Source organism: Spinacia oleracea, chromosome 6, assembly GCF_020520425.1.
Source record: "Spinacia oleracea cultivar Varoflay chromosome 6, BTI_SOV_V1, whole genome shotgun sequence".
Classification (NCBI taxonomy): Eukaryota; Viridiplantae; Streptophyta; class Magnoliopsida; order Caryophyllales; family Amaranthaceae; genus Spinacia; species Spinacia oleracea.
In genome coordinates this window covers 56,949,430-56,958,830 of record NC_079492.1, presented here as the reverse complement: position 1 = coordinate 56,958,830, position 9,401 = coordinate 56,949,430, and the positions used below count along the sequence as shown (strand labels likewise).

Below are 9,401 nucleotides of genomic sequence, written 5' to 3'. Positions count from 1 at the left end.
CAATTGGCTTTATACATTAGATCACGACAAACAAGTTTATACATAAATACCAAAAAGGCTAAATAGAATGATTCAGATCTCATCTATCTGTGGCATTGTCCAGTAGGCCATTTTAACATTAAATGCATAGGAAACTTCAAAAGGAAGGAATTCTAGAACCATATGACTTAGAGGATTATGGTAAATGCGAATCATGCTTATTTGGCAAAATGACAAAGCAACCTTTCTCTAAAGTTGGAGAAAGAGCAACTGGTCTATTGCGTTTAATCCATACAGATGTATGTGGACAAATGAGTTCAAATGCTAGAGGTGATTTCAGCTACTTTATCACTTTCACTGATGACTTCAGTAGATATGGTTATGTATACCTAATAAAGCATAATTCTGAATCCTTTGACAAATTTAAGGAATTTTAGAGTGAAGTAGAGAATCAACTAGGCAAGAAGATTAAAGCAGTGCGGTCTGATAGAGGCGGTGAATATCTGAGCTATAAATTTGATGACCATCCGAAAGATTGTGAAATCTTGTCATAATTGACTCCTCCTGGAACCACTCAAAGGAACGGTGTGTCAGAATGGAGGAACAGGACCTTGCTAGACATGGTTCGATCAATGATGGGTCAGGCCGAACTTCCAATAGACACTACTACAAAAATGGGCAAAAAGACCCATTGTACCAGATAACGGGTCTCTTTAATTAAAAAGATCTAATTTTAATGATACGGGGTTTCTAATGTACATTGGACCCCGCACATCACAATAAAGAAAGACCCCTTAGGTAAGCCGACAGGTCTCTATATTACTTTGGCCCCGCTAAAATGTTGCTTGCAAAAAACAGATAGAGAAATGTCAAGACCTAACAGTAAGAACAAGGGTCTCTTTCCCGTTTTAAATTAATAAAAAAATACAGTACATAAATGTGAATGCTCTTTTTTTATTTGATTTAATGTGAATCCTTTTTAGTCCTCACTTTGTGCACTCTCTCTCCCCTCAAACTCATGTTGGGCTTGTTCCCAATTTCCATCTCACTCTCCTTCAATGCTTTATCCTCTATTAACCATGTTACGGACTAGACGCAACTCATACTTCCATAAATTCTAGAGGGTCAGGCGCTTTTAAATCACCGATGAATCCACCAGAAAAGGCGCGGTTGGAAAGGTCTGCCAGTGGATCGGTGCCGTCGTCTCGTCGATATTCGATTTGAAGATGGTCAACCGTTTTGAACACTGAATCTTGTATTACTGTAAGATATTATTATTAATACTGTTTTTAATTTCAGCCAAATTTTTAATGGTTTCAATTGATTTTGATTAAGATATGTAAATATGCGGGAATTTTTAGGGTTTTCTTGATTTTCATTTTAAATATGTATTTGTGGATTATTGGATCTGGAATTGTTTTGCTTTTGATTCTCAAAATTTTCTGTTATTGTTCATTTCATTATTGTGAACAGCTTTCGTGTTATTTTTTTCTCAGTGAACATTGGATGATTTGTGAATTGTGAATTGTGAATTGTGGTAAACTAATTGGTTTGTTTTTGGGAATTTTAACCTTAAAGTGGATTATTTTTTGGTAGCCTATGAATTACTATGTTACTATACTCTGCTTTTATATTTGGTATATGCTTTTACTATGAGTCTGCTTTATTTTTGTTTTTTTATGTAAATGTTTCTATTCTTACTGGTACAATATATATGTCTGGTTAGCTTATATCATTATCCATCATCAAAAGTCTCCTCCTGATGTCCCATTGCTACATATGGATTGAGCCTCCTCCTTAATGAAAGAACCGGTCTGACATAAGGAAATAATGCCCTTGGTCCAAGTATGCATTCAATGCTAAGTCTAATAAATGTGGTTCAGTATTAATTATACAAGTTAATAATTCAGTAAGATCAAATGAACGGTATGCCTAGCTAGAGGCCGCTTCAGTTCAAGTGGAATTAATAATATTAATCCACAGCTTACTCTTGACTGAACCCGTAGGGTCACACAAATAGTACGTGAACAGATCAAGTACTTAAAGGAACTAAATACTCCATTTATGGATATTCGGAATCGACGGATCTTGGTTCAAGTGGGAGCTGAAATCGTCAAAGGCAAATTATGAATACTCCGGAAACGATGATATTGCCGGAAACGGAAATATGGATCGTACCGGAAATATAAATATTATCCAAGTCGTAGATGTTGCCGGAAACGGAAACATGGTATGTATCGGAAAATATTATCGAAAATGAAAATATTGCCAGAATCGGAAATATTGCCGGAAACGGAAATATTGTCAGAATCGGAAATATTATCGGAATCGGAAAATAATTCTGGAATCGGAAATATTAAATATTTGTTCGAAACGAAAATTAATTCCGGAATCGGAAATATTAAATATTGTTAGTGCGCACGCGCGTCCAACGCCCCTCGTGGGCTGTGCGTGCGTGTGTGCGTTGAGTTTGTGCATACGTCGAATCCTTAAGCAGTTAGGATTAGATTAATGATTAAATTTCCTAAAGTTACTAGAGTTAGTTGTTTAGTTAAACAATAACTTATTAGTTTTAATTAATGTGTAATTCTAATAGGATTAGATTAATTGAAACCTAGTAGATTTCTAATTCCATTATTCCAACCTATAAATATGTGATGGCATTCACAATTTATGACTACTCCAATTCAAGTATTCACATAGTTTTGAGGATTAAAACTAACGTTAATTTGTCACAATTACATTCGAATAACTTAAAACCTTAGGTGCAATTCTAGTTAATTAGATCTAAGGCGGAACCGAACGTGTTGTGGACTATCTACGGAGGTAAAACATTTGGAGTCATAAACTTGTTCTTGTTCTTGTTCGGTTCGAGAGCAGCACCAAATTTGTCAAGTGCGGGCTCATTTTGTAAATTGGCAGCACTTGAAGTATCAAGTGCTGCCAATATTTTGGCAGCACTTGAGAAACATCAAGTGCGGGCATGCCATGTACTGCACATGTAAAAGCCCGCACTTAACCCCTTAAAATGAGCCCGCACTTGAGCTTTTTTCCTCTAGTGAGCTAGGGAAGGCACGCTTCACATGTATGTATCCTAATTATGCTAATTGTTATGTGGCAATTAATTTGGATTCCTGGCTTTAAGGTTTTTCCGCATGAAATATATATGCTTTATATGTATCATAACCTAACAATGACATAAAGAATCCAAGTATTATAGAATACGAAATAGATAATGATGATACTCATTGAACAACAGTAAATGTAGCCCTTCAATAAGATACTTGCAGCATAATCCTTTCATAAAAAAATTTCACCTCACTACATCATAGTATTTGTTTGAATATGCTCAATACATGGAGTACAAATAGACTAGGATTGAATGCTGGACATAATTAGATAAACATAATTAAAGGAAATTAAGGCCAAATACGATCGATCCTTAAAGCATCTAGATTATTTAAATACCAAGTTCCAGGCTTATTATCCCGAGAAACGATGGCAGAAAAAAAGTCATTTCACTAGCAGCAAAGCCAGAAGTTACACAATACAGCTCCCTGAAATGAAATGTATTTAGCTAATTTGTCTGATTGAAAACCGTCAGGCAAAGCATATCAATTTTCTCTAGCTGCCTAGTTAATACAAGCCTGCTATCTGTACTCTCATACTAGTAGACACAGAACAAAAGCTTCAGACAAGAACATGAAGGCCTCCAATATGATGTATCAACAATTGTAGTTTCATCTATGCTCATACCTGATATCGACCAATAGTGTGCTCTAAAATTAAAATCAAAACTTTAATACTTGACACTAATAATACTGTAATACTTTTACCACTAATATTCATTTTGTAATTATTGTAATACTTTTACCACTAATAGTTTATTATATGTTGTTATCATTTGTTGTCTAAGAATTGATTGAATTGTTAGGCCGTCTTGAGTTTGAGCTGTTTGGATATATAGGATCTGAGACACCAACCAATAATGTTCCCCGAGTAGTGAAATAATCTGTTAGATGTTGTTGTGGTTTTTTCTTGTTTTTCTAGTGAAGTTTGTTGACTTTGATTTTCTTGATATGGTAAAATATTATCAGTCAATTGCTGAAGGAAATAATGCCCTTGGTCCAAGTATGCATTTAATGTTAAGTCTAATAAATGCGGTTCAGTAGTAATTAACAAGTTAATAATTTAGTGAGATCAAGTGAGCTGAATGCCTAGCTAGAGGCCGCTTCAGTTCAAGTGGAATTAATGATATTAATCCACAGCTTACTCTTGACAGAACCCGTAGGGTCACACAAATAGTACGTAAACGGATCAAGTATTTAATGGCATTAAATACCCCATCTATGGATATTCGGAATCGACGGATCTTGGTTTCAGTGGGAGCTAAGATCGTCAAAGGCAAACAATGAATACTCCGGAAACGATGATATTGCCGGAAACGGAAATATAGATCGTATCGGAAATATAAATATTATCCAAGTCGTAGATGTTGCCGGAAACGGAAACATGGTACGTATCGGAAAATATTATCGGAAATGGAAATATTGCCGGAATCAGAAATATTACCGGAAACGGAAATATTGTCAGAATCGGAAATATTATCGGAATCGGAAAATAATTCCGGAAACGGAAATATTAAATGTTTGTTCGAAACGGAAATTAATTCCGGAATCGGAAATGTTAAATATTCCGGAAGCAAGGCCATGGCGCGCGCGCGCGTTCGCGTGGGCTACGAGCTGCGCCTGCTCGTGTGGGCCGCAAGGCCTGCGCGGGCTGTGCGGTACGCTCGTGGTCGTGCGACGTTTGTGTTCGATACGAATCCTAAAGCTAATGGAATTCGTTCTATAATTAAATCCTAATCCTAATAGATAGAATTAATTGAAAACAGTTTTAATGAAATTATAATTAAATTAATTTGTATCCTAATAGGATTCTAAATTCCTTTCCATAGCCCTATAAATATGTGCCTAGGTTCACAATTTATGGACGAGTTTTCAAGTATTCAGAGTGACATTTTGAGAGCGAAATTTCAGTCACATTGTTGCCCTATTTAGCCAAAAATTCTAAGTACCTTAAGGGCGATTCTAGTTGATCAATCTTAAGGCGGATCCGGTCGTGCGGTGGACTATCTACGGAGGGACGACACTTGGAGTCCTAAAGACTTGTTCTTATTCGGTTCGGGCGCAGCTAGGGAGGGCACGCTACAAAGTGTATGCATCCTAGACTTATTATATGATTATGTGTAATTAATATGTATCCTGACATATAGGTTTTTCCGCATGATTTATGTTGTTCATATGTATCATAACATAACAGTGGTATCAGAGCCTCTTATTAATTGCATGATCTATTTATTTCTTAACATGGTTAAATTTTACAAATTTGCAAAGAATTAAAAGGTGTGATTAATTTTCGTAATTGTTAATTAATTGCAAATTGCGTTTATTTAATTATATGTACGCAGTTTTTTGGCAGTTTATTCGTTACTCAACCAAATCGAGTGATTTTTGTATCAATTCCGCATGTAAAAGGCATTCTAAAATTTTGACAAAATTACGATTTTTCGGGCAAACCCAGAATTCCCAAATTCGAAGCCTACCTATGACTTTTCGGATGTTTTAGTTTTTCGAACGCAAAAGTTTGTAATTTTAAGATGTTAAATTGAATATTTGCGATTCTTGTTGTTAAATCTTGAATTTTTGATTGACCTACTGTATATGTTTAACATATTTGAATGCCTAAGCTTGTTAATTATACAACCTAAATTGTAATTGTAATTAATTTGTTGAAATTCAAATATTTTAGAATTTGATTCGATTTTCATAATTAATTGACGATTTAATTAGGTATCCATGATTAAAAACCACCATAAAAATTGTTAATTTGTGATCAATTTTAAATTTTTATGACCTAGATTTGAATCCATGTTAATCGGAAATTAATTGATTAATAAATTTTCGATTTTTTGCCCTAAAATTATGAAATTAATATGATTTATTAATTTGTCGTTAATTTTAAATTAAAAATTTTAATTTTTTATGAAAATCGCCCATGAATGTTTCACGCACAAAGCAATGGTTGCTACGTGTTACCCTTAAGGGGTGTTGTATATTGCGGGCACGCGACGACGAGCAAGGGAGCTCGTCGCCCATGCGGTAGGAATGCAACGAGCAACCAATCGTGGCGTGCGCGCGAGGCAATGGTGCCTGGGCGTGTGTGCTGCTCGCATGGGCGATGGGCGATGGAGCGTGGCACAACTTGGACGAGGCGCGCGCGCGCGAGAGCGAGAGCTGGGTCGCCCAGCGAGCGCTGCTCCGCGCACCAGCGAGCGTTGCCTCGCCATCGAGCGATTGCTCGCGCCCAGCGAGTGATGCCTCACCTAGGCAGCTGCTGCGAAGCGAGCGAGCATGTTGAGCGCAAGCGTGGCTTGGCTTGCTGCGTTTGCGCGTGGCTGCTGCTGCTCGTGCCATGGCTATGAGATTAGTCAAGAGGCATTGATGCCTCGTGCACTCACCGGGGCTTGGGCGCAAGCCCAAGTGCCTCGTCGTGTTGCGATTGACGCGTTTAGATTTTAATTTGAGATTTTCAGTTCGGAAATAATTTTAATTAACTTTAAAATTAATAATTTCAATTGTTTTCTCGGATTTTGATTTTGAATATTATTATTATTATAAATTTTAATTGATACTAATTATTTTAGGAAAATTAAAACCTTGAATTAATTTAAATTCATTTAATTCAACTGAAAATAAATTAAATGGATTCGATTATAATTTTATATGAGCTTTAAATTTTAATTAAACTTGTATGTTTCCGGTTAGACTAGAAATACATTTTTATGTTTAAAATTAGTAAAGCATATAAAGTTAGGTCTACAATCCTTTAAGGTTAAAACAACTTGATTAGAATTAATAAGGACTGAATAATTGGTAGATTATTGGTGCCCTTGATTAATTGCTGCAAATATTTATGTGATGCATAACAATTTGTTTTACTAACCAGCTATGTGGGTCATTCATGATAATGAATGGGTGAATGGTATATATTGTATATGTACTGTTTTGCAGGTTATTGAAAGTGACTAGTATGGCCCAAATAGGATAGTAAATATGGTCTGCGGACCATCAATTTGAATGTAATATTGGTCTAAAGTACCAAATTTTATTGCTTTTGAATATGGCCTGCGTACCATCAAATAGTTGTAATTAGTTTAAATTATAGCTGATCCTATTTGAAGAAAATGGCGCCTCCCATGGTGAAATTCAAGACGGAGTTTCCAATCCATTTTCAAGACGGACTTTGAAGTTGAAGCTTCAAGATAAAGTCGGGCCATACTAGATCACATTTATCTTATGCATGCTTTAAGTTATTTATTGCTCTTAAATATGTCTTAATTATGCATGAGATTGTGGCTTGATTATGTTGCATGATTAAGGATTTTAGTTCACTTAAAATCTAACCAATATAGTAAGAGCCTTAAGTTCCAAACTTAAAAATTGAGTTAAAAGGTGTCATGCCAAAATAACACTTACTTGGATAACCTTTAGATCAATCTTAGTAATAGTTTTCCGCCAAAGCGAGGTGTTACTTATTGATTCTAAAGGGGTAAGGTACAAAAATAATTGTGAGTACATGTTAGTTTTGGTGAAACTCAACGATATAAGTAAGGAGTCCTTTTATGTCGTGGCAAATTCGATAGGTTTACCTAACAAGTTCTTAGACGTACCTATCAACCAAGAGTAGTTTCTAGACTATTAGCAAAAGGCTTTTGCTTACCTAAAAGATTTTAGAATTGATTTTAAATACATAATGTGCTTAATTCTTCAATGGTTTTTAGGGTCTTGGAATCATTTTATTCACACCTGCCGGAACACATAACTTGAATAGAACATTAAATTATGCATGTATGCTAGAATTTGAGTTTATTAAGAGAAACTTTGAATGATTATTTATTTGTTTATTCTTTTTCAATTGTAGTTTTAAAATGTGGCAAACAACAATTCATTCAACATTTGATCAATTCTCGAAAAGGAGAAGTTGAACGGGAAAAAACTTCCTTAACTGGCAAAGGAACTTGCAAATAGTTCTTATGTAGGAAGGAAAGGAGTATGTCCTGGAAGAGGCGATGCCCGAAGCTGCAGGCGAAGGGGTCACTCAGGAAGCCCTCAATCGTTGGATTGATGCCAACAAGGATTTGAAATGTCTAATGCTTGCAACAATGGGTGCAGATCTGCAGAAAACGTTCATCAACTCAGATGCTTTCACGATCATCAGTGAGTTAAAAATCATGTTCCAAGATCTGGCTCTAGTCGAAAGGTTCGAGAACCATAGGCAAATTCTTGAGACCAAGCTTAAGAAAGGTGAGCCCGTAAGTTCACATGTTCTCAAAATGATTGGACTCATTGAGAATATGAGTCGGCTGGATCAGCAATTCTCTCAGGAAATGGTTGTAGACACCATCCTCCATTCTCTTCATAGCGGGTATGATCAGTTCAATCTGAACTATAGTATGAATAGTCTGGACAAAACTCTCACTGAGCTTCACGGTATGCTGAAGACCGCTGAAAAGACGCTCAAAAGTGATAAGCAAGATGTTCTTATGGTGCGTGGGGGAAAGTTCAAGAAATCTGGAAAGAAGAGGAATGCTAAGAAAGGTGGCAACAAGGCCAGCCAGACTAAGCAGCCAGGCGACACCAAATCTGAAAAGAAGAAGGTGAGCCAACCCACTTCTGAATCTGAATGCTTCTATTGCAAGAAGAAGAGGCATTGGAAGATAGATTCCTTGAAGCTAAAGGAAGATCAGAAGAACGGAACAGTCGTTCCATCTTCAGGTATTTTCGTTATAGACTGTATACTTGCTAATTCAACTTCTTGGGTATTAGATACAGGTTGTGGCTCACACTTATGTTCCAATTCACAGGGACTAAGAAGAAGTAGAAGGTTAAGCAAGGGTGAAGTCGACCTACGAGTGGGAAATGGAGCACGGATTGCTGCATTAGCTGTAGGAACTTATTATTTGTCGTTGCCCTCTGGGCTAGTTTTGGAACTGGAAGACTGTTTCCATGTTCCAAGTCTTACTAAAAACATCATTTCTGTTTCTTGCTTAGATGCTAAGGGATTTTCCTTTTTAATAAAAGACAATAGTTGTTCGTTGTATTTTAAAGAGATGTTTTATGGATCTGCTAGATTAGTCAATGGACTTTATTTATTAGATCACGACAAACAAGTTTATAACATAAATACCAAAAAAGCCAAAAAGGATGATTCAGATCTCACCTATCTGTGGCATTGTCGATTAGGCCATATTAACTTGAAACGCACGGAAAGACTTCAAAAGGAAGGAATTAACCATTTGAGTTAGAGGATTATGGTAAGTGCGAATCATGTTTAGTTGGAAAAATAACAAATCAACCTTT

The 9,401-nt window shown here is 36.1% G+C and overlaps 1 long non-coding RNA gene across 1 annotated transcript in view; it reads right to left on the bottom strand.

Annotated features, from left to right (window-relative positions):
- Positions 1-3,252: 3,252 nt before the first annotated feature.
- The window catches only part of LOC130463708 (uncharacterized), a 69,591-nt gene continuing 63,442 nt past the window's right edge, over positions 3,253-9,401 (bottom strand). Inside the window, exon 3 of the long non-coding RNA XR_008923838.1 lies at positions 3,253-3,536. This is a non-coding gene — a long non-coding RNA (uncharacterized lncRNA). The remainder of the gene's footprint in view (positions 3,537-9,401) is intronic.